Source organism: Capricornis sumatraensis, chromosome 21 (genome assembly GCF_032405125.1).
Source record: "Capricornis sumatraensis isolate serow.1 chromosome 21, serow.2, whole genome shotgun sequence".
NCBI classification, from domain to species: Eukaryota; Metazoa; Chordata; class Mammalia; order Artiodactyla; family Bovidae; genus Capricornis; species Capricornis sumatraensis.
The window spans coordinates 11,351,211-11,379,139 of NC_091089.1; positions in this window are offsets into that span (position 1 = coordinate 11,351,211).

Consider the following 27,929-nt stretch of genomic DNA (forward strand, 5'->3'; position numbering starts at 1 on the left):
TTTCAGTTTGAACCAGGCTCATTTTTAAGAATCAGTGTTAAACATCTTTATAAACTATTGTCCTGCATCAGTAACTTATTAACTTGAGTTTCTAACTATCAATATCCAATTCTTGGGAGAGAGAGTATGGTTGGATTAATTGATGTCACTTCTGGCTCCAGGCTGTGGGTCACTTGGGTTTGTCCATGATGGAGGGACTGTGAGGCTATTCTAATTGTCATAATGGTGACATTAATAATTAAACCTGTACTACATGTGATTGATTAGAACTCAGGCAAGGGGCATGTCAGAGAACAATTATGGTCAGCACAAATAGCTGAGTAGAGTAAATAAATGCCAATTTTTTGAGACTGCTACTACTCTGACACCATGTACCTAGCTCAACACTTAGGGCATGCCACATCTCCCATCAGTTAATCCAACCATATTCTGATTCAAACGGAAAGACATAAAGGGGCACATGTAGGGTGGTCTACAAAAAAGATCTTCATGACTCAGATAATCATGATTACTCACCTAGAGCCAGGCATCCTGAAATGTGAAGCCAAGTGGGCCTTAGGAAGCATCACTACCAACAAAGTTAGTGGAGGTGATGGAATTTCAGTTGAGCTATTAAATCCTAAAGGATGATGCTGTAAAAGTGCTGCACTCAGTATGCCAGCAAATTTGGAAAACTCAGCAGTGGCCACAGGACTGGAAAAGGTCAGTTTTCATTCCAATCCCTAAGAAAGGCAATGCCAAAGAATACTCAAACTACCACACAATTGCACTCATCTCACACACTAGCAAAGTAATGTTCAAAATTCTCCAAGCCAGGCTTCAACAGTACATGAACCGTGAATTTCCAGATGTTCAGGCTGGTTTTAGAAAAGGCAGAGGAACCAGAGATCAAGTTGTCAACATTCATTGGATCATCAAAAAAGCAAGAGAGTTCCAGAAAAACATCTATTTCTATTCTATTGACTATGCCAAATCCTTTGAGTGTGTGGATCACAATAAACTGTGGAAAATTCTGAAAGAGATGGGAATACCAGACCACCTGACCTGCTTCTTGAGAAACCTATATGCAGGTCAGGAAGCAACAGTTAGAACCGGACATGGAACAACAGACTGGTTCCATACAGGAAAAGGAGTATGTCAAGGCTGTATACTGTCACCCTGCTTATTTAACTTCTATGCAGAGTACATCATGAGAAACGCTGGGCTGAAGGAAGCGCAAGCTGGAATCAGGATTGCTGGGAGAAATATCAGTCACCTCAGATATGCAGATGACACCACCCTTATGGCAGAAAGCAAAGAAGAACTAAAGAGCCTGTTGATGAAAGTGAAAGAGGAGAGTGAAAAAGTTGGCTTAAAGCTCAACATTCAGAAAATGAAGATCATGGCATCTGGTCCCATCACTTCATGGCAAATAGATGGAAAACAGTGGAAACAGTGTCAGACTTTATTTTGGGGGGCTCCAAAATCACTGCAGATGGTGACTGCAAGCCATGAAATTAAAAGCCACTTGCTCCTTGGAAGAAAAGTTATGAGGAACCTAGACAGCATATTAAGAAGCAGAGACATCATTTTGTCAACAAAGGTCTGTCTAGTAAGGTATGGTTTTTCCAGTAGTCATGTATGGATGTGAAAGTTGGACTATAAAGAAAGCTGAGTGCCGAAGAATTGATGCTTTTGAACTGTGGTGTTGGAGAAGACTCTTGAGAGTCCCTTGGGCTGCAAGAAGATCCAACCAGTCCATCTTAAAGGAAATCAGTCCTGAATGTACATTGTAAAGACTATTGTTGAAGCTGAAAGTCCAATACTTTGGCCACCTGATATGAAGAGCTGACTCATTTGAAATGACCCTTATGCTGGGAGGGATTGGGGGCAGGAGGAGAAGGGGAAGACAGAGGATGATGTGGTTGGATGGCATCACTGTCTCAATGGACATGAGTTTGAGTAAACTTCGGGAGTTGATGATGGACAGGGAGGTCTGGCGTGCTGCAGTCCATGGGGTCGCAAAGAGTCGGACATGACTGAGCAACTGATCTGAACTGAACTGAAAGCATTGTTAAATATTTTTTATAACTCTGCTCTGAGGATTAAGATGAGAATTAAATTAATCTGATGCAGCTTCTGCCTTTTACAGGACACTGACTTCTGTAATATTAAAGTACAGAAACTGGAGCTTATTGAAGAAGTAAAATGCACACCTGGATGAGAGATTGCTGACCTTCCAGTATATGTATCCAGTCTCCCCTGAAACATGAGAGCACTTCCAGTCTGTGACTTTCATGATTTCCTCTGGTTCCTGACAAATAAATCTCAGTCTGAATAGAAGCCAACTGGGTTTCTGTTTCTTGAGCCAGGTCATCTTTAAAACTAGTTCAAGAATATATCATCCAGAGATAAGGGAGTTGGGAGAAATACAGTATTGGAATGGACAAGCTAATTGGATTAGACAAAGCTGAGAAGAGAATTAATAAAATGAATAGATTATGATGAGAACTCAGAATTTAGCATACATGGATAGACATATAGGAAAATCATTTCAAAGGGAGTTTGAGAATGTTGAATAATACAAATTTCAAACAAACATCTTAGAGAAGTTCTATAAGGAGAGTATGGAGAAAATAGAATGTAGGCCTGAGGTTTGGGTAGAAGAATCCTGAGAATAATCTGAAAATATCACTAGACTGATAAAAGATACAAAGTTTCAAATTTAGTAATCCTGAATAAGAATGAAAATACATACAAACTTAGGTAAAACAATGTGAACCTGTGGAACTTGAGAAAGAAAAAAAGACTCTCAACATTTCTGGCAGAGAAAAGACAGAATATCTATAAAGAGTAATAATAATTCCATGTCTTGAAGGCTGTAACCTGTCCTTGTTCTTTAATTTTAAAGAAACTAGAGGGAGTAGAAATTTTTTCATACTGAAATGTATTCTTCCAGCAGCCTCTATACAAGTCTATATTTGCAAAATACATTCGTCATGTCAGGCCCGTATCTGTTTCTCTTTAGACCATGAGGTCCGTCAAGAAAAGTATTTTGTTATTCACCTTTGTCCGTGGTGTGTCCAACACAGGGCCTGGCATCTAACTGAAGCTCTTTCAGTGGTTGAATCAATGAATGAATGACCAGTTCCAGGGACTTTGCTCAGATCTGCTTAATGAAGATAGTTCAAAACGTTTTCATAAGCACCATGGTAAGATTCCTTTCCTTATAAGACACTGGTGTGACGTGACATAGAGGGGGTATTTAGGAAGGTGGTCTCTATCAACTTTCTCATCTACTAAGGCTTAAATTGGATGATCCGCAAATATTTATTCACTTTTTTCATAGTTGTGATCCTTTCTGTGTATTTCATACTGTGAAAACCAAAACATGAAGCATTTTACCCTTAGGGTGAGTGAAAGTGAAGTTGCTCAGTCGTGTCTGACTCTTTGCGACCCCATAGACTGTAGCCTACCAGGCTCCTCCATCCATGGGATTTTCCAGGCAAGAGTATTAGGGTGAGTATACACACACACACACACACACACACACACACACACACACACATATTTGACACTCTGAACGCAGTGAATAAAAAATGAGATAGATAAAGAAATAAAGAAACCAAATGGACTGGAAAAGTTAAAGATCACATTTTCCTATTTCATAAATTTGTATAAAGTTTCGCTCCTTGGTAATCACAATTTTAAATATCTTTATATTGTCTTAAAGTCTCTTTCTGACTAGTTTCTGTGAAAAACAAACAAAAAATTATTGAGATGGGACATTGGAGTGAAGCAGGTTATCTTGACATATTATTTTTCTAATAAAATTAAAGATTCAAATGTAGTAACCGTGTTTAGTATCACTGAATTCATCAGCAGGTGATTCCTTATTTATAACTCAGTAGGGGACAGTTCACATATTGCTGAAGCCTGGCTTGGAGAATTTTGAGCATTACGTTACTAGTGTGTGAGATGAGTGCAATTGTGCTGTAGTTTGAGTATTCTTTGGCATTGCCTTTCTTTGGGATTGGAATGAAAACTGACCTTTTCCAGTCCTGTGGCCACTGCTGAGTTTTCCAAATTTGCTGGCATATTGAGTGCAGCACCTTCACAGCATCATCTTTCAGGATTTGAAATAGCTCAACTGGAATTCCATCACTTCCACTAGCTTTGTTCATAGTGATGCTTTCTAAGGCCCACTTGACTTCACATTCCAGGATGTCTGGCTCTAGGTGAGTGATCATACCATTGTGCAGACATCAGATTGCCAACATCTGCTGGATCACTGAGAAAGCAAGAGAGTTCCAGAAAAACATCTATTTCTGCTTTATTGACTGTGCCAAAGCCTTTGACTGTGTGGATGGCAATACACTGTGAAAAATTCTGAAAGAGATGGGAATACCAGACCACCTGACCTGTCTCTTGAGAAACCTATATGCAGGTCAGGAGGCAATAGTTAGAACTGGACATGGAACAACAGACTGGTTCCAATAGGAAAAGGAGTACGTCAAGGCTGTATACTGTCACTCTGCTTATTTAACTTCTATGCAGAGTACATCATGAGAAATGCTGGACTGGAAGAAGCACAAGATGGAATCAAGATTGCCAGGAGAAATATCAATAACCTCAGATATGCAGATGACACCACCCTTATGGCAGAAAATGAAGAGTAACTAAAAAGTCTCTTGATGAAAGTGAAAGAGGAGAGTGAAAAAGTTGGCTTAAAGCTCAACATTCAGAAAATGAAGATCATGGCATCTGGTCCCATCACTTCATGGGAAATAGATGGGGAAACAGTGGAAACAGTGTCAGACTTTATTTTGGGGGGCTCCAAAATCACTGCAGATGGTGATTGCAGCCTTGAAATTAAAAGACGCTTACTCCTTGGAAGGAAAGTTATGACCAACCTAGGTAACATATTCAAAAACAGAGACATTACTTTGCCAACAAAGGTCTCTAGTCAAGGCTATGGTTTTTCCAGTGGTCATGTATGGATGTGAAAGTTGGACTGTGAAGAAAGCTGAGTGCCAAATTGATGCTTTTGAACTGTGGTGTTGGAGAAGACTCTTGAGAGTCCCTTGGACTGTAAGGAGATCCAACCAGTCCATTCTGAAGGAGTTCAGCCCTGGGTGTTCTTTGGAAGGAATGATGTTAAAGCTGAAACTCCAGTACTTTGGCCACCTCATGCAAAGAGTTGACTCATTGGAAAAGACTCTGTTGCTGGGTGGGTTTGGGGGCAGGAGAAGAAGGGGACGACAGAGGATGAGATGGCTGGATAGTGTCACTGACTCGATGGATGTGAGTTTGAGTGAACTCTGGGAGTTGGTAGTGGACAGGGAGGCCTGGCGTGCTTCGATTCATGGGGTTGCAGAGAGTCAGACATGACTGAGTGACTGAACTGAACTGTACTGAGGGGACATTTGTTTAGCTGTGTCTTTGTTTTATTCTTAACCACTCTACCCAATGATAGCCCAGAAGCATCTCATTAAGTTTGAATGTCCTATTGACTAAAACTCTTCTTGATTTTCAAAATGTCAGTTTATCCCAATGTCCAGGCAGAGATGGTCCACTCTTTCAAGAATTAGTATCTCAAAAAGCTAGTTAGGCTTCTAGTGCATTTATTTTATTATAAATAAAGATTCTCAGCTATAAAAATTACCTCTCTGGGTTTCATCAGTTTTAGTAAATTGAAATATTTATCTGTTCTTGGCTGATGTTTTACATATTAATTTAAAAAAATCTTAGAGAAATTAGATACTTTATATTTTAGTAAAGGCCAGGTGTGCTTTTTAGAAGTGCCTTAGAACTTCAGCACTTTCTCTACCATGCTCAATTTTATTTGGGCAATTTACATTTTATCTTTGGACAATCAGCATGGAAATGCTTCCATTTACAAGTGGCCTAGATGGTGAAAATTACAGAAACATATGCAACTGTGGAGACGTGCATGTTTTAGTGACTATTTGATATAATGTTCCTTATGTTTCATCCAGCAAAAGCCACCCATGAAAGAAAGAGGATCTTCTCCTGTGTCTTTAAGTATGAGGTTCAAACTGGCAGTGTTTGGGACCAACGTTTGTTATTTACATCCACTGCAGCTGTTAGCACTTTGAAAAAGTTATCTACTTTAAACAAGCAAAAAAGCTTAATTGGTTTTCTGTTTTCATTTGAACAGCTAAACGAAAATAAAGCTACATGAGGAAATTGTATTGAAAGAGCCTGTGAATACAATACAGTTATTTTTTGCAGTTTATAACCATATTTACTATCATTTATGTCTTAATAGAAGTTTTCCCCAAGTTGTAATAGCTTTGTTAAAACCACAGATTTAACTTTGCTGTAACCTTTGCTATTTTCAAGTCAGCCAAACGTGACTGTAGGGAGCAAATCCTGCAGTTCTTTCTCTTTTAGCACAAATTTGAGTCTCACTGTGAGACTGTGTTCACTTCTACTTCCAGTCTGTTCAGATTTGAATCCATTTACCTCCAGCCAACCTAGAAATGGATGAGGTCTCTCTCTCTCTGTCTCTCTCTCTCTCAGTCTTTCTTTCTCAGCAGTACTTCACTTGCTTTTGCAAATGTATGGAAAAAAGAATATATCACTGCAGCGAGCCCTACTTATAATGTGAATAGGCAGATTTCATCTTTACCACCTATTTCTTCTGAAATCTTCTCCACTAGACCCTCCAGTATCTGGACTTCACGTCTTTCTCCTGGTATTTCGGGATTCTCCACTGTAATTCTCCTATTTTAGAATCTCGTGCACTCTTCCCTTTCTCTGAAACTACATCTAATGATATTCTAATCCAAAGGGACACGGTGAAGGTTAACAGAGAAATGAGATGCCATAATATTGTCTAATAGAGTCCATGCTCTACATTCAAAGTGCATGCTTTTCCAAGCTTTCCAAAGAGAACAATCATTAACATCTGGGGGCTGTGACAACACACTTGCAGAATATTCCAGGGAAACATGAGTCTCTGAATATCCTTAAAACATATGGGTTGGGCATATGTACATTCTGTTTCAATCAGTGTATTTCTATATAATTCAAACTCAGATGAGGAAATCTGTGGCTGCAGCTGATACACAGAAGGGTCAGCTTGCTTTTGCTTCAGTACTTTATAGTACTTTATATATATAAAGTACATATATATATATATATATATATCATTCCCTTGTTTGTACTATGTTGACTGCTCTCGAGATATTCTGCGTCTTTGGTTTTCACGAGTTCTTCTATGATATATCTCAGCTCAGCACAGCTTTCCTGATGTACAGTCTTCTTGGAGGTTACTGAGATTCTTAAATCTATGAATGTATGTCTTTCAACAAATTTTAGACATTTTCATGCATTATTTCTTCAAATATTTTCTGTCTTAGTTACTTTTCTTTCCTTTTGAGACTAATTACACTTGTGTTAGACATTTTGAAACTGTGTTATAATGATTGCTATACTAAAAATGCACAAAAATAGAAAGAAAAATAAATAGTAAGAACTACATTTCTGATTTTGTAAGAACTGAAGATAAAAGAGCACCCGTCAGGGTACTCAGTGGTGCTAACAAGAATCTTTACAGTAACTGAAATGGTCTTGATCTAAAGACATAAGGAGTCATTATGAGTGTATCTTTTCCTTACCTTCTGCCTTCCACATCCTTCATGACTATTGAGTTAGTATATAAGTGTGTGTGTCTTTGCTTTATGGTGTTCTAATAGGTTGCTTTACAGTTTTCTCCCCCCTCTCCCCCTTTCTGTGTTAGATGTCAATATGCCCGGAATGTTGAGATGTTAGACTTCAATGTTAGCAACATTGAAGAAATATTTTTCTTCATAGAAAACAAAAGAGAGAAGTCCCAGTGCTCCTCCCTGCGAATATAAAAGGGATCCAGTTAGGGACAGACAAACACTGACAAGCACATGATATTAGCTGCTTTTTAGGCTAGATGATAGCAGATCACAAGTGAGCTATTACCATGAGTCAGTTCATGCACATAGATTGCACTTTTATTGGGTGGGTCTGTACGATGGGGCCAGCTCGAGACTAAGACTACTCAGTTATCAGTTGACCAATGTCAGTACTCAGAGCTGCCCTGGTTACTGGTAAGATTTTCTTCAGAGAAGGTGAGAAACGCTAGCATTTCAATAGCACACTTTCTGAATCGTCCTAATGTTTTTGCTAGTACAGCAAAAACTCCTTGCTCTGGACTCTAACTATTAAAGCTCAACATTCAGAAAACTAAGATCATGGTATCCAGTCCCATCACTTCATGGCAAATAGATTTGGAAACAGTGGAAACAGTGGCTGACTATTTTTCTGGGGTCCAAAATCAAAGCAGATGGTAATTATAGTCCTGAAATTAAAAGATGCTTACTCCTTGGAAGGAAAGTTATGACCAACCTAGGTAACATATTCAAAAGCAGAGACATTACTTTGCCAACAAAGGGCCGTCTAGTCAAGGCTATGGTTTTTCCAGTGGTCATGCATGGATGTGTGAGTTGGACTATAAAGAAAGCTGAGCACCGAAGAATTGATGCTTTTGAACTGTGGTGTTGGAGAAGACTCTTGAGAGTCCCTTGGACTGCAAGGAGATCCAACCAGTCCATCCTAAAGGAGATCAGTCCTGGGTGTTCATTGGAAGGACTGACGTTGAAGCTGAAGCTCCAGTACTTTGGCCACCTGATGTGAAGAGTTGACTCATTGGAAAAGACCCCAATGCTTGGAAAGATTGAGGGCAGGAGGGAAGGGGACGACAGAGGATGAGATGGTTGGATGGCATCACCGACTTAATGGACATGGGTTTGGGTGGACTCTGGGAGTTGGTGATGGACAGGGAGGCCTGGCGTGCTGTGGTTCATGCGGTCGCAAAGAGTCGGACACAACTGAGCAACTGAACTGATAGTGATACTGAACTTGCTCAGAGCCTTGTTTCCATTCAGGTCCTTTAACAGTTTTAGAGAAATTTTGCTTATAATTTGGTGTATTTCTGAGACTATATTCATGCTGCTAAACTACTTTAAATAAGAAATTCACATTAGGTCACATTCGTTTCTTAGGGCTGCTGTACAAAGCCACCAAACTGAGTGGCTTGAACAGCTGAAATTTATTGTCTCACAATTTGGTGGCTAGACATGCAAAACTGGAGTGTGGGTAGGGCCCTGCTACTCCGAAGGCTTAGGGAAGGATGTTCCATGCTCCTAGCTTCCGGTTGGCCATTATTCTGTGACATTCTTGGTGTATGGCATCATAATGGCAATCTTCATATAGTTTTTATCCCATGTGTGTCTGTGTGCAAATTTCCCTTTTTTTAAAGGACATAGGTCATTTTGTGTTAGGGGCTCATTCTACCCCAGCTCCATCTCATCTTAACCTAACTAATTACATCCACAACTACCCTACTTACAAATGAGGGCACATTTTAAGGTTCGAGGGATAAAGACTTCATATGAATGTGGGGTACAAGATTCAACCCATAATAATCATTAACACAATGTTGTTTAGTCGTTAAGTTGTATCTGACTCTTTGCCACCCCTTGGACCATAGGCCACCATGCTCCTCTGTCCATGGATTTCCCAGGCAAGAAAACTGGAGTGGGTTGCCATTTCCTCCTCCCGGGGATCTTCCCAACTCAGGGATTGAACCAGAGTCTCCTGCATTGCAGGCAGATTCTTTCCCGCTGAGCCACCAGGGAAGCCACACATTTCTAAGGTATCCACCCTTAAAATTCAGCCATCTCACACTCTGAAGTGGCAACCACAAGATCTTACTCTCTCAAGGATGGAAAGTGAAATCTCCTTGACAGTAGGACAGTCCAGTGTTTGGGGAGAGAAGTGGCAAAGCTTCCCTGTATCTCAATAGAGACTTGAAAGTCTGATGTATGAGGAAACACAAATCCCTGATTCCGGGAAAAATCGCAAGTTGTTTTGTTTGTTTGTTTCAAGTTTCAAACAGCCAGACAGTAGTTACTCAGATCTGCACTTAGGTCTTTGAAGGGTCAGGTGTTCAAGGTCAGAGTTTGTTTTCGACATCTATGGTTGAAGCCCAGAGAATTAGAGCCAGTTCACAAGGATACAAATACTGATAGAAATGCTACCACGTTGATGGGGAGACAGCAATACAATAACCCTTACAATAACACAAGCCCTCACAATTAACACAATAACCCTCATTTAAAACCAGCTGGTGATGATACTCATCTGTGTTCTCAAAGATGAGAATTGTGCAAATCAGAGAATCTGCTGGAACATAATTTTCTTTTCAATCTAAACAAGAAGAGTTATTTAGGAGGTAGTTTAGGATGAGAATTACTGTGTCAGATTAAAAGTTGGAATCCTGTAGATTTTTTAAATTGTATGGTTTTTGTTGATGAAAAAAAGAAAAAAAAAATAAAGCCTCTCCTTGCCAAGGAGACTTATTATGAAGGAAATTTGGACTTTAGATTATTTTAATTCTTTATAAGAATTTTTGTCTTTAAGCTAGAAACGTTTGTACTTTAAAAATTGTTCTTTGTATCCCTTCGTTTTGAAGTAAAATTGTTATTCTTGTCCAATACAGACCTCTCTGTGTTGGAAAGATATGTGGTATATTCTTTTCTTCTGGGTTCAAAGGTTATTTACAGCTTTTCGATGTTGACATAATACTATCAGTAGCACAATTTTAAAAAAAATTTCATAGATTTAATTTAAAAGGAAACCATAAGAGCTTCATTTAAAAATACTTCTATTATGCACAGCTCAGAATTTGAAGAGAATGGAAAGAATGTTGTAAGAGAATGGAAATTCTATCCTTGAATAAAAATTATGCCAAAAGTAACATGAATTTTGCCTTGTATCTCTTGCTTTCCAACACGTGTGTAATTGACTGGAAAGAAAAGAGATGCCTTTTGTGTGGCAATCCTTGAATGATAGACCTTTTAAAAGATACAATTTTGTAAAATTAAAGTGATGTAATTTCATTTTTCTTTTTTTGGTTGTAATATTGACCAGTGAAAAAGTTCAAGGACAATTAAGCAACAAAGGACTTTTTTTGGATAGCTGAAATGAAACCAAATTCATTCTTTAGATAATTGACATCACCAATATTTACTGAGCCCCTACATGCCTAAATCATTGTGTCAACTTGTAAGCTGTAATGATCTAGAAGGATGTCACAAAGTTCATAAATAAGAAACTGTAATGCAATGCTATATTTCACATATAAAGAGAAAACTGAATACGTCCAGGAGTTTAGGAATACCAAGGGTCATTTCATCTGAGGAGATCAGAGAAAATCCACGGTTGTTCAGGTTGGAAATTACAGATGAAGTATAATTTTAACAAATGATGGAAAAAATACATTTCAGAAGACTTAATAGCACTACCTAAAGTCTAGAAACCAAAAAGTGGCGAGTATAGCAAGGAATATAATTTTCATGAAAGGTCAGAAATTGATGATAAGACTCCAAAGGTTGTAGGGGCATGGAATGGAGAGCTATGAAGCCAGACTGGAATGTTTGGACTCTATTTATTAGAAAGCAATATAGCCACAAGTATTTTCTAATAGGGAGGCCATGTATTTATTAACAGCAGTTTTAAGGATGACTGTGTTAGCTCACAAGAACTGACTGTGTGCTACGTGTATGTTTAAGACAGACCTGTCCCTGGTTGACATCAGAGTCCTGTGATTGTCACCTGTGGCTCCAGGATTCCCAACAGTTTGGGGGAAATGTCATTAAATCATATGGCAGCCTAGAGTGCTTCTGCTGGGACTTCTCTCTCTCTTTCTCTCAAGTTTAGAAACGGCTAATCAAGATGTCAACACCTGGAAAAGGCAAGGAATAGATTATCCCCCTGGAGCTTCTAGAGGGGGCATGTCTGGCCCAATTGATACTGATTATGGACCTCAGGTGTACAGAACAATAAAACAATAAATCTCTGTTATTTGAAGGCTCCAAGATTGTGGTGCTTCATTACAGAAGCCTTAGGAAACTGACCTAGGCCCCGACTCCTGTTCTCTGCAGTCCACTGACAGCTTTGCTCCCAGAAAGTAAGAGATGTGGCCCCCAAACAGGCAGCTCATAGATCTGGGAGCCTGGGACCCCTCCGATGGCTGATCTGGGCTCCAGCTCTCTCTGCTCACGTTAGTGAACTTTTCTTAGACCCACAGAATGTTGACTCCCTTTCATCCAACTTTATCTCCCTCTCTTTACTTGGGTCATACTTGCTTGGCAGCCCGATGACTCTCCCAGTCTCAGTAACTGCCTTTCTGTTTTCTCTTCTCACACCATTTCCCCCAATAAAACCTGTGGGTTTAAATTTCTTCCCTCTCCTGCCTTTAGAAGGACCTGGATTTACAAGCTGAAATTCTAAGATCTTAGTTTAAAAACTGAAGAATACATGTAATTTTTTTCAACCTGAATTTTTTTCCAGACATATATATATATATACACTAGGCTTCCCTGTTGGCTTAGATGGTTAAAAAAAAATCTGCCTACAACGCAGGAGACCCAGGTTTGATCCCTGGGTCGGGAACATCCCCTGGAGAAGGGCATGGCAACCCACTCCAGTATTCTTGCCTGGAGAATCCCATGGGTGGAGGAGTCCATGGGGTTGCAAAGAGTTCGACACAACTGAGCGACTTACACTTTCACTTTTTCATATATTTTGCTGCCCAATCTGTATGAATTTCTCTGAGATCTTTATGTTATGTCATGTCTAAAAGTGTTCTCAACGAATCCCCACAAAAGTATACACACCCCCCCCCACAACACCTCTACTGTCTTTAGCTTCAATAAATAGCACCGTCCATCGTATACCCACTGCCCAAAGATTTTTTTTCTTGACTCTTTTGCTCATACACCATATTAGTATAATTCAAGCTCTGTAGATTCTACCCTAGAATTTTGCTCAAATGTTTCTCCTTCCCCAGTGCTAGTATGCACCCTGAGTCATCAAATTTCATATTAATTTACCTCCTCAACTGCCTTGTTAAGCTTCACTACCTATAGTCTTGTTTCCCTGCAACTCATTGAAAGCCCTGAATTTGGGACGATGAAGCTGAAATACAGATTTGCTTATGTTACTATTGTCCCTGTCAAAAGTCCTTTCCGTAATTCATTGCCACCGTTAGCATAGAGTTTAAATTCCTAGTGGGACTTACACGGGCATTCCTGCCCTCGCTCCTACATTCCTGCAGGTGCCTCATCTCCAGCTTTCACCCTTTCTCCTCTCATACTTTAACACCTGCCGTTACAAAGCATGCACCTTTATCATACAGCGCACTCTATCTTGCCTTCCTGGGTGTTAGCATGTAGTTCTCTCTGCCTAGAACACTCAGGTTTTAACTTCAATGCTTTGTCCCCCAAGAAGCCATTCATAATAAATCTCTAAATCTGTCCCTTTCAAGTGTAACAGAAGCGATTTTGCACACAACCCCCCTACCCCCTGACCCCCACCTCCCCAGAAGTTTCTGGAGATGTCTGGAGATGTTTTTTGTTGTTACAACTGGGAGGTGCTACTGATATCTAATGGGTAGAGGCCAGGGATGCCACTGAATGTCAGACAGGGCACAGGCAGTTGTACTGAGGAAGACTCTTGAGAATCCCTTGGATAGCAAGGAGATCAAACCTGTCAATCCTAAAGAAAATCAACCCTGAATATTTACTGGAAGGACTGATGCTGAAGCTGAAGCTGCAATACTCTGGCCACCTGATGCAAAGAACTGGATCACTGGAAAAGACCCTGATGCTGGGAAAGATTGAAGACAAAAGGAGAAAGGGGTGGCAGAGGATGGGATGGTTAGGTAGCATCACCAATTCAATGGGCATGAATTTGAACAAACTCTGGGAGTAGTGATGGACAGGGAAGCCTGGTGTGCTGCAGTTCATGGGGTCACAAAAGTTGGACACAACTTAGTGACTGAACAAAACAACAACAACAAATTATTCGTGTAAGTGCAGCAAGAAAAGTGGTTGACCATACAAGGCTTTTAAAAAATTTATTTTGCAGAACAGAAATTCTCACACATAATATTGTATACCCATAATGTATACACACAGACATACAGAAACATACAAACAGTTAGCAAACAGGGATCTAATAGCTTTCATTTTAAAATTATAGCCATGAGATGGGCACGATAATGCAACACTCACTAGTTTATGAAAGAACAGCGGGATACAGATTGTGTTTGTGGCAGATGGTGTAACTTACATATGGATGCTTTAGATGTCAAACTTTTTACTAATATTTATGGAGCTTTTAAAGATTTTTCATTCACTTAGTTTCCATTAGTTTCATTCACTTAGTTTTCATTTCACTTAGTTTTTCTTTATGTGTATGATTACTTAGTGGAATCTTAAGAGAAATGTCACTTGGCTCAGTGTGACCAAGTGTTAGTTTCATATCTGTGGATGACCTGAACAAGAAATATTAGTTTGACTTTCAGGAAATCAGAGTATTCCCTGGAGTCTGAGAGAAAATCATTTAGGCAGCAGCTTTTGATGAGTTTAAGAGTCCTCCCTGGAAAGCCTCACATTCCTGGCAAAATGCTTGAGCAGCCTTTGATATGATTGGAATTGAGTGCTCTCTGGGAAGTGAGATTCACACACCTCTCTCCCTTTAAAGGACATTCATTTTTAGCCAACTTTGTGGCTATGCCAATAGTCCTAATCAGAAATCATTTTGTGTATCAAGTCTAAAAATGAGTATCTAGCCAACATTTTTTTTTCCTATAATATTTCTCTGCCAAGAGGAAATCTTTGCTTTGACTTTCTCTAGGAGCATTTCTATTAATTATAAGTTTGACCTAAAACTCTGACATGTGCTCACAAATGCTCCTTCTTTGAGAAGTCCTCCAGCAGGAGCTGTTGCCAGCCTCTGGACATCACCCAGCTCCAGGTGGGCAGGATCCATAGTCTCCCCTTTACAAAAAGGAGTAAATTTCTCAGAATTTCACTAGGCCCACTTTTGAAATTGTAGCATCTTCTCCCACTTTATCCTCCCCTCACCAATAAAACAACAGACCTAGCCATGTCCCTTAATCCTCACTCAGCAACACTGTTGATATTGGCAGAATATACTGTTGGCACTTTGGTTTAAAAGCTCCAGACACATCTGTGCTTCTTGACATTTAGGTGTCTCAGTATGTCAGCTGAGACTTTAATGTGACACCCCCGCCACACTCACTGCCCCCTGCAGCAAAGGTACATCAGAATCCTCTGTTACACAATTCCTGCAGAGTGAACGGGAGAATACAGGCACCATCATTCAAAGGCTGGAAGCAAATCTTTTGGGTTATCCAATAAGATCATCTCAGCTGGCTCTCCTTATGCAATTAAAGAAGCTAGTGCATACTGATTTTCACTAAACCTTTGAAAGAAAATGTAAAGTCTGAGGAAGAAACAGTACAGGAGGGTAGCATCAAGTCAAGGAAGTCAGTTCCACTCTGTAGATACCTGCTGCTTATCTGGGAGATACAAAATATCTCTTAATTGTGTCTGAAAGTGAAAGTTGCTCAGTTGTGTCCCATTCTTTGCGACCCCATAAACTCTACAGTCCATGGGATTCTCCAGGTCAGAATACTGCAATGGGTAGCCTTTCCCTTCTCCAGGGGATCTTCCCAACCCAGGGATTGAACCCAGGTCTTCTGCATTGCAGGCAGATTCTTTACCAGCTGAGCTATCAGGGAAACCCTAATTGTGTCTAAATAGCTTTAAAGTTAATAGAATAAAGTGGAATAGATTATGCGGTCATAAAGAGGGTCCCCAAATTTTTAGAGAATAGCTTATACATCATGTCTATCTATATGTGTCTATGCATCTATCATCTGTCTACCTATCATCTATCTACCTATCAATCATCTATTATGTATCTATCATCTATAATATAATCTATCATCTGTTATCTATCTACCTATCTATCTGGCATTGTCATGTGTCACCTGAAACCTCTCCCTAATGCCATGCTTATGACTTCTTAATTCACTTTAATCTGGAGCTATAGTGAAAATCACTAGCTATTTACTAAAATCTATGCTTTCCTCTGCTTCTGTTAGGTCCCTACTATTTCTGTCCTTTATCAAGCCCATTTTTGCATGAAATGTTCCCTTGGTATCTAATTTTCTTGAAGAGATCTCTAGTCTTTCCCATTCTATTGTTTTCCTCTATTTCTTTGCATTGATTGCTGAGGAAGGCTTTCTTATCTCTCCTTGCTATTCTTTGGAACTCTGCATTCAAATTGGTATATCTATCCTTCCTTTTCTCCTTTGCTTTTCACTTCTCTTTCTTTCACAGCTATTTGTAAGGCCTCCTCAGACAGCCATTTTTTGCATTTCTTTTTCTTGGGGATGGTCTTGATCCCTGACTCCTGTACAATGTCACGAACCTCCATCCATAGTTCATGGGGTCGCAAAGAGTCAGACACAACTGAGTGACTGAACTGAATGCTTTCTTCTTCCTGAGCCCAAAGCTAGACTACATTTCTCTTCTTCCCTTGAAGTTAACTTTGACCAATGCCATATGAACAAAAGAATATGTGTCATTTCCAAGAAGACAGAAGGTGTTTGTGATTTGAGTTTTGGGTGAAACAGAGCTTTTCTCTTGTACTGACTGGACCAATGAGCCATCTTACCTTCCCAAGACTAAGCAAGGACTAAGCTTCTCCTGAGTCAGCCAGACATCTGTCTACATGTTACCATGGGCAAGTCTACCCTAGCCTGTGAGTTTGAGGACTTGATTTCTCCAGTTGTAATTTTTCCTCCTTTGACTTTTTTCCTCCTCTTTGTGTCTCCACTTCTCTTCTTTGTGGCTTCTTAGCTGCTTCTCTCCACCAGTTCCCTCAATCATTTTCTCTAATTTTTTCTGAAACTTTGTCTTCATTCTCTCCTTTCTTGACAAGCAAATCTCCTAGTTTCTACTAGATCAACAAGGCCACAGTAGAAAAAGGGCTGGAACATTTCTTTGAGCAAAAATGTTGGACTAGTGTTGGAATAAATGTGGAAATTTCAGGTTTCAAAATACCTTTACTATCACATGTTTCCTTCATATTTTAGTAGACTAAAGAGATTCCATGGGGAAAGTGTTAGATGAGCATCTCTCTATTTGACTCTACATCCCTGATAAAATTTCCTTCCTGGTTATAAATCAAAACATACTAGATTTAGAGAAGAGGTATATCCCATAACTGTAAAAGTAGAAACTCTTCTTTAATAAACTTGTGGTGTTAATATTACTAATTCCTTTCTATGAGTTTGAAGCAATTTTGCTACAAAAAATATGCAATCAAATGTATAAGAAATTTTAGGAAAGTTTATATTAGTAAACCTTATGACCAAATAGCATAATATGAAATTAAATTTTATCTGTACTACATGTGTTTTTATATCATTATGATATTTGATATTGATTATATATTTTTAATTTTATAGCAATTTACTTCTATATTCTGTTTTTGTGAAGATGTTTTTAGAAAACAAAGTTTCATGCAGACAGGAGTGTGAAGTTCAGTGTTACAGAGAGCTTATTGCACCATATGTGGGAAATTATGCTCTGTTTTTGCTCAGAATGTGATCAAGTCAGCACTTGAAAAAACAAGATTTAAACCTCCTCTATTTGCACATCTCCCATTACTCAATACTCTGTTTCTTAACAACTTCACAGCACAGAGTCTGTGCTGTTAAGTGAATTGAGAATATAGACACAATATTTAGTTCAGAAGACAAATATTCACAAAATAGATTGAAGTCTAGACATGCAAAGCATTATGTAATTCCACATTGAACCATCAATCTCAAGATGATGCCCTGAGAAGTTCTCAGGTGACAAAGTGACTGATTTCACCATTCTCTGTATTTGAGTGTTTGTGATTATACTGTTGCCAGGAAAGGCTGACTCTCCCCTGTTTCTCTATTCTCTCCATGGATTCTCTTTCCTTTTCTTTCTCTGGGATAACTTCTGTTTTTCAGGTGGCAGCTCATTTTTCTCACTTCCTTAGGAATGACTTCCCTGTTTCAGCCTGTCAGGACAAACTCCCTGTTACACGTCTCTTTTGTAGCATGTTGTCATAATTATAATCTTTTTTTGTTTGTTTAGTTATATGGTTAGTGTCAGTCTCTCATGATGGATCATTTCTACTTAATGTGTGGTCCATGTATATAACATCGTTGGCACCACCTGGGATTCTGTTAGAAAAGCAGAATATTTGATCTCATCCTTATACAATCAATCTATTTTTTAATAATGACCCAGTGATTCATATGCATATTCAGTTTTGAGAAGTGGTACGCTAGACTCTAAACTTCATGAGGCTATGGTCTGACAAACCCCTGGTGCTGAACCCAGGACAAGGAATATATTTATTAAGCAAATTATTTTATATAATTAATATTTATGGAATGTGCCAGAAGGATGTGGGCTTATTGCAAAATTAAAAAAAAAATAGTGCAGCATTCAGAAAATGAAGATCATGGCATCTGGTCCCATCACTTCATGGGAAATAGATGGGGAAACAGTGGAAACAGTGTCAGACTTTATTTTTGGGGGCTCCAAAATCACTGCAGATGGTGACTGCAGCCATGAAATTAAAAGATGCTTACTCCTTGGAAGAAAAGTTATGACCAACCTAGACAGTATATTCAAAAGCAGAGACATTACTTTGCTGCCTAAGGTCCGTCTAGTCAAGGCTGTGATTTTTCCTGTGGTCATGTATGGATGTGAGAGTTGGACTGTGAAGAAGGCTGAGCGCTGAAAAATTGATGCTTTTGAACTGTGATGTTGGAGAAGACTCTTGAGAGTCCCTTGGACTGCAAGGAGATCCAACCAGTCCATTCTGAAGGAGATCATCCCTGGGATTTCTTTGGAAGGAATGATGCTAAAGCTGAAAGTCCAGTACTTTGGCCACCTCATGTGAAGAGTTGACTCATTGGAAAAGACTCTGATTCTAGGAGGGATTGGGGGCAGGAGGAGAAGGGGACGACTGAGGATGAGATGGCTGGATGGCATCACAGACTCTATGGACGTGAGTCTGAGTGAACTCCAGGAGTTGGTGATGGACAGGGAGGCCTGGCATGCTGAGATTCATGGGGTCGCAAAGAGTCGGACACAACTGAGCGACTGAAATGAACTGAACTGAACTGAATTGAAACATGATTCTTTTAAAATTTTCCTTTTCATTGATTTGACACATATTTAATTAACAGAAACCACAGTCCAGGAATGGTTACATTAATAGGTTCTTGCTGTTTATTCATTCATTAAATTATCAGCTAGCTCTTGCTAACAGGTAAGGATTGACATGCCAAAGGTTTAAGGAAAATGTGTCAGCTTCTGCTGCTAAGTTGCTTCAGTTACTTAAATTTTGCCAGTCAACTTAATTTTCTAGTAACTATCAAAAGAGTATAATAATATGGTTTTAGTAATGAAATACCTTGACTGATCTTTATAGAGCAACATTGTTAACCGAGAACATGGTTTTCGGACCACCCTTCCAGTCTGTGAGTTCATGAAACTAGAACCATGATGAATGCATTCGTCCTGACATCGTCAGCCTGTTGCAAGATGCTGAAAGCTACTTCTCTGGGATGGGGTAGGATGAAGTATAGCAAAGGAGGATAAGGTGAAGTAATTTAAAAATTGTCTAAATTGATGTTAAAATAGAAATTCTTCAACTTACCTTATAAATCATTTAAAAAATAGTTATTAAACTGTCTGTCATCCATCTACTCTAGGGAACAATGCCAGATCTATAACTTTTTTTCAAACAACTAAGTCTTTTAAATTCAAATAACTAAGTCTCAGAGATTACAGCTTAGGGAAAAGACTGAGCCAAGGTATGTGTGATGGCAATTGATACATACTTCTTGGTTACATTGCATAGCTGCAATGTGATAATATCAGTATGAGGAATATACTACAAGCTACAAGTATGATAGAACTACTCATCTTGGGCTCTCATTAAGTTGGTGTATGGAAAACTTTTGTAAAGTTTTGCTATAAATTTATATAATTAGATATTCTGTTATTCTCCTCGTAGAAAAGTTGTCTGTGTGGTGCATCTTCAAAATTGTACATGCAACCATTTATCATTGCTCAAAATGTAAGTTTGCCTCAAAGGATCTAATTAAAGTTCTGGACATCTATCCTTTTGATATAATACAGATTCTGAGATTGCAGGGGGTATGGACATGGCCAATAAAGTTTCTAAAAACATTTCAACAGTGTGATATTATTTTGAGCAGTCCATTTTTAATTAGCTGAAAAGAAAAATTAGTAAAACTATTTGAAAATATATTCTGATTATTACATTCTCAGGTTTTTAATTCCTTGTTAAATTTTAGTAATGAAATCTTGCTGACATTTTTTTTCTGTGAAGGTGAATAAATGTGGAAAAATGTTCTCATAAAATATATATAGTGAAACAGTGACCATTTTAGCAGGATTAACTTTTCTGGAGGAAAATGCTATCAGACTTGATATAACTTGAAAGAAAGTCAATTTTCAAATATTAAGTGTATACCAACTCTTATTTTTATTTATTTATTTTTTCTTACATGATAGTATACATGTTTCAATGCCATTCTCCCAAATCATCCCACCCTCTCCCTCAGAGTGCAAAAGTCCACTCTACACATCCATTTAAATTATGTGTTTTTTTTTTTAATTTTTGAAATTTATTTCATTTTATGTTTCATTCCAGTGTTATTGAGATATAATTGACATGCAACACTGTAATTATGTGTAAAGCATAATCATTTGACATCATGGAATGGGTACCAAAGTAAATTTAGTGAACATCTATCATCACATATAAATTACACGTTTTTTAAAAGAGAGGTTTTTTTAAAAAAAATATTGATTGGGTAATATTTTTATATCTTTCTTTCCAGTTGGAGCATTCTGCACTGCCTTTGTCCCTTCATTTTTGTACAATCCCAATTAAAACTCAAGTTTTCCTATGCATATGCTAATTTCCCAAACTAATACTCTATCTCCAACTATCTCTGTCAGTGTAAACTGGATGCTTCCCAACCCACCTTGCCCTCTACAGAGGGCTTCCATCAGCTTAATTATTTTAACAATATAATTTATAAATATTTATTAATTGCCTACTATGCACATGCTATCATTATACTTTCTATGGAGATTTTTTGTGTATGTGTGATAGAAAAAAATAATTTAATATATTCTTGTATCACAAGAACACAGTTTCCTATTAGTTTCATATTTTTGCTGGTGTAATTCTTATTGTATTCAATATTGAGATCAGCTGAATTATTTCATGCACATAGAAATAAATAAAATACTGCTTTTATGTTTTATTTGTATTACTGCTGCAACAAATGTCCTAAGAATCCTAATAGAACTGTTAGCTTCTAATTTTCCTCCATGTTGAAGCTGAGATGCAGAGAATTATAACTTAGTTAGAGGTGAGATTTGAAACAGGGTCTCTTAGTCCATGCACTTCTTTTGCATGTACAATACTGCCATCTCAGTCTTTTAAAATTTTGAATTAATCTGAGAAAAATTTTAACATAGTTTTTAAAAAATATGTATATTTTTACTCAAAGTTTAAGGTGACATACAATTCAGCCATCTCACACTCTGAAGTGGCAACCACAAGATCTTACTCTCTCAAGGATGGAGAGTGAAACCTCCTTGATAGTAGAACAGTCCAGTGTTTGGGGAGAGGAGAAGTGGCAAAGCTTCCCTGTATTTCAATAGAGACCTGAAAGTCTGATGTATGAGGAAACATAAATCCCTGATTCCGGGAAAAATTGCAAGTTGTTTTGTTTGTTTGTTTCAAGTTTCAAACAGCCAGACAGTAGTTACTCAGATCTGCACTTGGGTCTTTGTTGTTGTTTTTCAGCTGCTACGTCATGTCCAATTTTTTGTGACCCCATGGACTGTAGCCCACCAGGCTCCTCTGTCCATAGGATTTCCCAGGCAAGAATATTGGAGTGGGTTGCCATTTCCTTCTCCAAGTGATCTTCCCAACTTGGGCATCTTGCATTGGCAGGTGGGTTCTTCAACAGTGAGCCACTTGGGAAGCCCCAACCATATGTGCATCTATATATTTATATAGTATCTTTATATTATTACCCTTTGAACAAATAATACTGAGAAAGACTGTTTCCTTATATATAACTTGCCATCATGCTTCCTGTTCAAACCTGGTCCTCCTGAGTGTCTTCAAATGGATCCGTCTTAACCTAGACAGTGGAGAGAAGTCATCAATCCCCCACTGTGCTAAACTCCTCAATTCAGACAGTCTCAAAATGTTCTCTACTTGTCACACTCATTTAAATATAATTCCTCATGGCAACATCAGCTTAGCTCCACTGACCCCACAGTGCCAAACACTTCCCCTTTTGTTAGACCCTAGTTCACTGGTTCAAAACAGGTCGGGAAGATCCCCTGGAGGAGGGCATTGCAACCCACTTCAGTATTCCTGCCTGGAGAATTCCCATGGACACAGGAGCCTGGCGGGCTATAATCCATGGGGTCGCACAGAGTCGGACATGACTGAATGACAAAACACAGTTCACTCATATCCATCCTATCCATGAAGTCAGTTGGGATCTTGTTCAGTAATGAATGTCAGCAAATAATCCAGCATCTGACATACAGTAGGGGACCAATGACTATCTATTAAATAAACAACCACATTACTAGTGGGCAAGTTGACTTACAGCCATATTCTTTCAATTAATATTTCTCTGTTCCTATATTCTATAAAAAATGGTTCAGAGATAACATCAGTTACACAGGGCTTAAAGGCATGTGATACCAAATGCAATTGAATGATTTTTTAACTTATATGTTAGCCATAAGTTTTCAGCTTTTCTCTTACAAACATTACCCCAGTTTTTCTGTTCATCACATTTAAAACAGTGGAAGCATCTTAACTTGACTTTTCACTCACTATTTAACATTTCTGGGTTCCATTTTTTCTTGTAGAATAATGCCTCAGGAATTTAATCCTTTGCATTTTCTTATCACTACACTCTTTCACTTAGTGGCTGAACAACATTCTTTCAAGTCCTATCATATCCTCATGAATTAAGTCTTTTTCTCTACAGACTTTTTCTTTCCACAGCTGTCAGATTATTCCTCATTAATCAGGGTTTTTGTCATGTCACTCCATGAAAGCCCCTGAATGGATTTATGTAGCTTACCTATTCCTGTCTAAAATTTTGAGCTAATAATCAGTAACTTTTGTTATTTTATCACACTATTTCTAACTAGTATTCAAATAAGCGTTTACATGTCAATTCTTACTGACTTCTATCTGCTAGTCCTAATATATCTTTTATCTCTTTATTTAGCTTCTTTCTTTTTTTTATGATATCTCCACTCCTTTCTGCCAGTTTAAAATCTAGCAGCAGAAATGGAAATTTCTCAGAGAAGATTTTCTGATTATATTCACATGTGAATTTTCATTCTCAGCTCTGAATACTAGGAGCTCATTCATTGGTTTATATACTACTTTGTACTGTTAGGATCCTGGCTCTGTCAATTATTTGAACTCTTGAGAAAATTATTTTAACTTCCTTTGTGTCTCAGTTTTAGCCTGTGTAAAGTGGACAGCTTAACAGAATCTATCTTTAATGCCTGTAAAGATTAAATAAGTTAATACAGGTAAAGTCCATAGAACAGTTCCTATCATGTATTACGTGTTCAATAACAGTTTTTTTCACATAATCTTTTTTTTTTTTTTTTGGTCTAAATCAGAGTAGTAAGGCAGAATCAGGGAGGAAAGTATCAAGTTTTCAAGATAAATACAAGGGACTAGACAAAAGGTTCAACTGGAATCTTTTTGCCTACAAGCTTCAAGGTAAAGGTCTAGGAAGAAACCAGTTGAAAAAAGGTCAGATCATCCATTGATGCAGGACCAGAAAACCCCCACGTGAGCCATTGCTCTAAGGGTTCTTCATTCCCTGGTTTTCCCCCAAGTGCTCAAGGTGAGGCTGTTGGCTCCGCCCCTATGACAGAAAAGTCCTTAAGGTATCACCAAGTAAAGATAAAAGTCTCTCTCCTGGGATCATAATCCATCTAAAAGTGGGCTATGGTTTCTGAGAGCTTCCCAGGTGGCGCTAGTGGTAAAGAATCTGCCTGCCAATGCAGGAGACACAGGAGACTTGAGTTCAATCCCTGGATCTGGAAGATTCCTGGTTCCTGAGCATATTTGAATCTCCATCAGTCAGTTCAGTTCAGTTCAGTCACTCAGTCGTGTCTGACTCTTTGTGACCCCATGGACTGCAGCACTCCAGGCCTCCCTGTCCATCACCAACTCCCAGAGTTTACCCAAACTCACGTCCATTGAGTCGGTGATGCCATCCAACCATCTCATCCATCCTCTGTCGTCCCCTTCTCCTCCTGCCCTCAATCTTTCCCATCATCAGGGTCTTTTCAAATGAGTCAGCTCTTTGCATCAGGTGGCCAAAGTATTGGAGTTTCAGCTTCAGCATCAGTCCTTCCAGTGAATCTCCACAGGAGTTTTTAAGTTCTCTAAGAATCTTAAGGGTTCAGAATCATTCCAAATTCAAGAAAAGCAGTCTATTTTGTCAATTTCATTACACCATAGGTTACTCCTGTGAAGCCAAGCAGGGCAGTGTTGAGTTCTGAGCATGTGTCTATGACTCCACACCAGTTCAAAATCTTATGGAAGCCAGAGGACTAGGCGAGACCTGGGCTTGGATGTGCCTCCCGGGCAGCTCCTGGTGAGCTTGGAGGAGATGCCTGCCAGATTCTCACCATCAGCGAGCTATGTGTGTGTCACATATCCTGAAAGAAGAGCGTACATGGCTGACTGGACTACAAAGGTGAAACCATTTCAGTCTTGGAAACAGCCTGGTCATCTGTCTGTGTCAGCAAAGAAATAACTTTACTTCAGAGCTCTGGAAGCAAAGAAGCTTGAGGCAAGTTTTCTTAGCTCTTATTTCAGTAACTATTTTCCAGTGAATAAAATCCAGCCCACCTCTGTTGTTTTTCTTCATCTCAAACTTGCTCGGTAATCCCCCTTATAGCTGATGGACTTCTTTTTTCCTCCTGGCTAACCTTATCTTCCCTTTGCTTTTATGGTTTCCATAAGCCATAATGAGTCAAATTTCATTATTTATTATCCACATGAACTTGGGTAAGTTTTCTGAACCTCTGTGCACCTAAGTCCTAATTAAAAGGGACATCATGGTACCTACTTGTCAGGACTGTTGAGACTCCTGGCTCAGTAGTGACTAAATGACAATTTTTAGCATACTGGAAGCTAACAGTCCTAGTACACCAAGTTTAATGATTGGGGAGAACACCCATCTAAAACACTCTAGCCTTACAATTGTCTCCCTCAACTCCAGAAAAGATCACTTATAATCACCAACTAAACTCTAAGACTGTAACGTGGACCCTGTCAGTGCACATTCAAGCACTTCTGAAATATGTAATTGCCCATGCAAAAGACATAGTTAGTGTTTGAGAAAAGCTTCATCCCTTTCCAAGAATATCATCTTAAAATCATGTTGTCTCTTCACTCATTTTTTCCCTAGAATCCCTTGTATCCTAATACATCTCTTTCTTTCTCCATATATATATATACACACACACATATATATATATATACATATCTGTATATGTACATACTATTACTGTGTTCACACATCTAATTTTTAGCAACTAGAAGAGAATGAAGCTGCTTAAAGGCCCTAGGCCCATAAGGAATCTTATCAAATGGAAATCAAGCTCAACCTTTTTTCAACCATTTAAAGGAAATAATTAAGAGATTAATCCAACTTCTTTCATTGACTAGAATGGACAGAGTGAAGAAGAAAACCGATGAAGAAATAATATCCTCGCTCTGAGGAGAAAAATGATGATATTACTTTTGACTTTAGTATGCTTTCACTCCTTTTTATCACGTGTAATGCACATTACAGTTCTCCACATTATTTTCCATGCTGCATTAATGAATTGACACATTGAAAAACAGAATCACAAAGATTTTTAATGCCTCACCCAAGATCTCAGAACAGCAGTGAAACTCTTTTCTTTTTTTTAGTTTCTTTTCAACAGCTTTCCTCTTTCTGACAGCTAATTCATATATCATCTTCTCTAGGGAACACATGGCAAATATCTGGTTTGAGAAGTAAAATAATTTAAATAGATTGTGGTGACCTTAGGCCAATTCTGAAGCTACAGAACTTTATATTATTACTTTTCCATTTCATTGTCTCACTCATTTATTCAACTGGGACCAGCTGTGTTCAGTATGAGTTACTTGTTACCATAAAGAAAGGAGAAATTTTAATATATTTGAGACCATTGTTAAATTCTGTTGTTATGGCATTTTTTAGCCCATTAAGAAAAAAAAACATGAGCAGGCCAAAATTAATATTAGCTTTCTCTTTGTCTTGTCTTCCCTCTTATTTTCTCCCTCACACCTTCATCATTATATATCCATCTATTCAAAAAGTATTGTGCACTCACTAGGCAGCGGGTCTTCTCTTAGGCACCAGAGGTAGTGTCCCTCAGAAGGTTTCTGGTGACCTGGAGGATACAGTTTACTGAACTATCCCATGCTTCTGGCCCTTTCCTAGATGGCTCAGTGGTAAAGAGTCAACTTGCCAATGCAGGAGATGCGGGTTCAATCCCTGGGTTGGGAAGATTCCCTGGAGATGGATATGGTGTCCAACTCTAGATTCTTGCCTGGGAAATCCCCTGGACAGAGGAGCCTGGAGGGCTGTAGTCCGTGGGGACACAAAGAGTCGGACATTACTGAGTGACTGGGCATGCATGCACCCATCCTTCCACCACCACCATCATAGTACACACACACACAGGCACACACACGAATTCAGTGTCTCAGATGATACCTAAGTCGTCTTTGGTAGAGGAGGTCCTATGAATTTTTCACAAACATTGGTCTACTAACAACTTGCATTAGCATCACCCAGTCCTCTTAAATAAAAGTATATCTTGGAGCCCCACTCAGATCTACTAAATGAGTCTCTCAAAATGAAGTCAGAAAGCTCTTATTTTTAAAAAGCTTCCAAGTAATCATGGTGCAGAGCCGGATAGGATAAACCACTCTTAGACTGTGAACCTGGCCATTACTACCACTGTCAAAACTCACCTGTCCTGTTCCTGGTGAAATGAATCTGTAAAAGAACTCATTGATAACTGCTAATGGTTCAGCATTCCTTTAAGAGAATTTGCACTTGAAAAAGAGACACTTGAGGACAAATGTCTTACACTGATGGAATAAATATGTAATGTGGATGTTTCAGGAACTGTAGTGTCAATAAAGATGAACACTCAGGCGAAGCCAGCATTACCCATATGCCTTCAAATCCACCACAGAATGGGTACAGCCTCCTATTTATAAAGTAGGATTACATATTAAAGGGAAAAAGTGAAACTTGTATGAATTTACAAATCAATCATTTTTATTGCTTCAACTGTGGTGTATAATGGAAGGAAGGGAAATAGTTGGTCAAGTCCATTAAGATGAAGTGGTTGAGTCACTGCAAAAACATACTGAAATGCGGTTGATGAGTCATGCTCTGTCTCACTTCTCTGGGGAGACAGCTGCTCACCATTAATGACCAACAACATTGAAGACTGATCCATCTGGCCTGTTCTGGCCCAGGGGAACACACCACCTGTTCAGCTGAGCACAACTGCTTCCATAAATCAGCCTCAAAACGAAGCCTCTTGTTTCTTTCAAAAAACTACTGGGCTTGCTGAACCAGAATGGAAATAAGGTGTAGCTTTTATGTAGAAACATCAAGAGATTCAAAAGCCTTTGTTTGTCCTCCCTGGTTAGTGTTCGGAATTACTCAGAAGAAATAGCGCTGTCACTGTGAGGTGAAAATCTTTGGCAGAATGCAAATTGTTAACTCAAGTGTTCTGTGTTAATAAAATGCTTTCAGATTCATTGGAAGCTAAATGTCGCTGGATCTATGCTGACAAACACCCAAG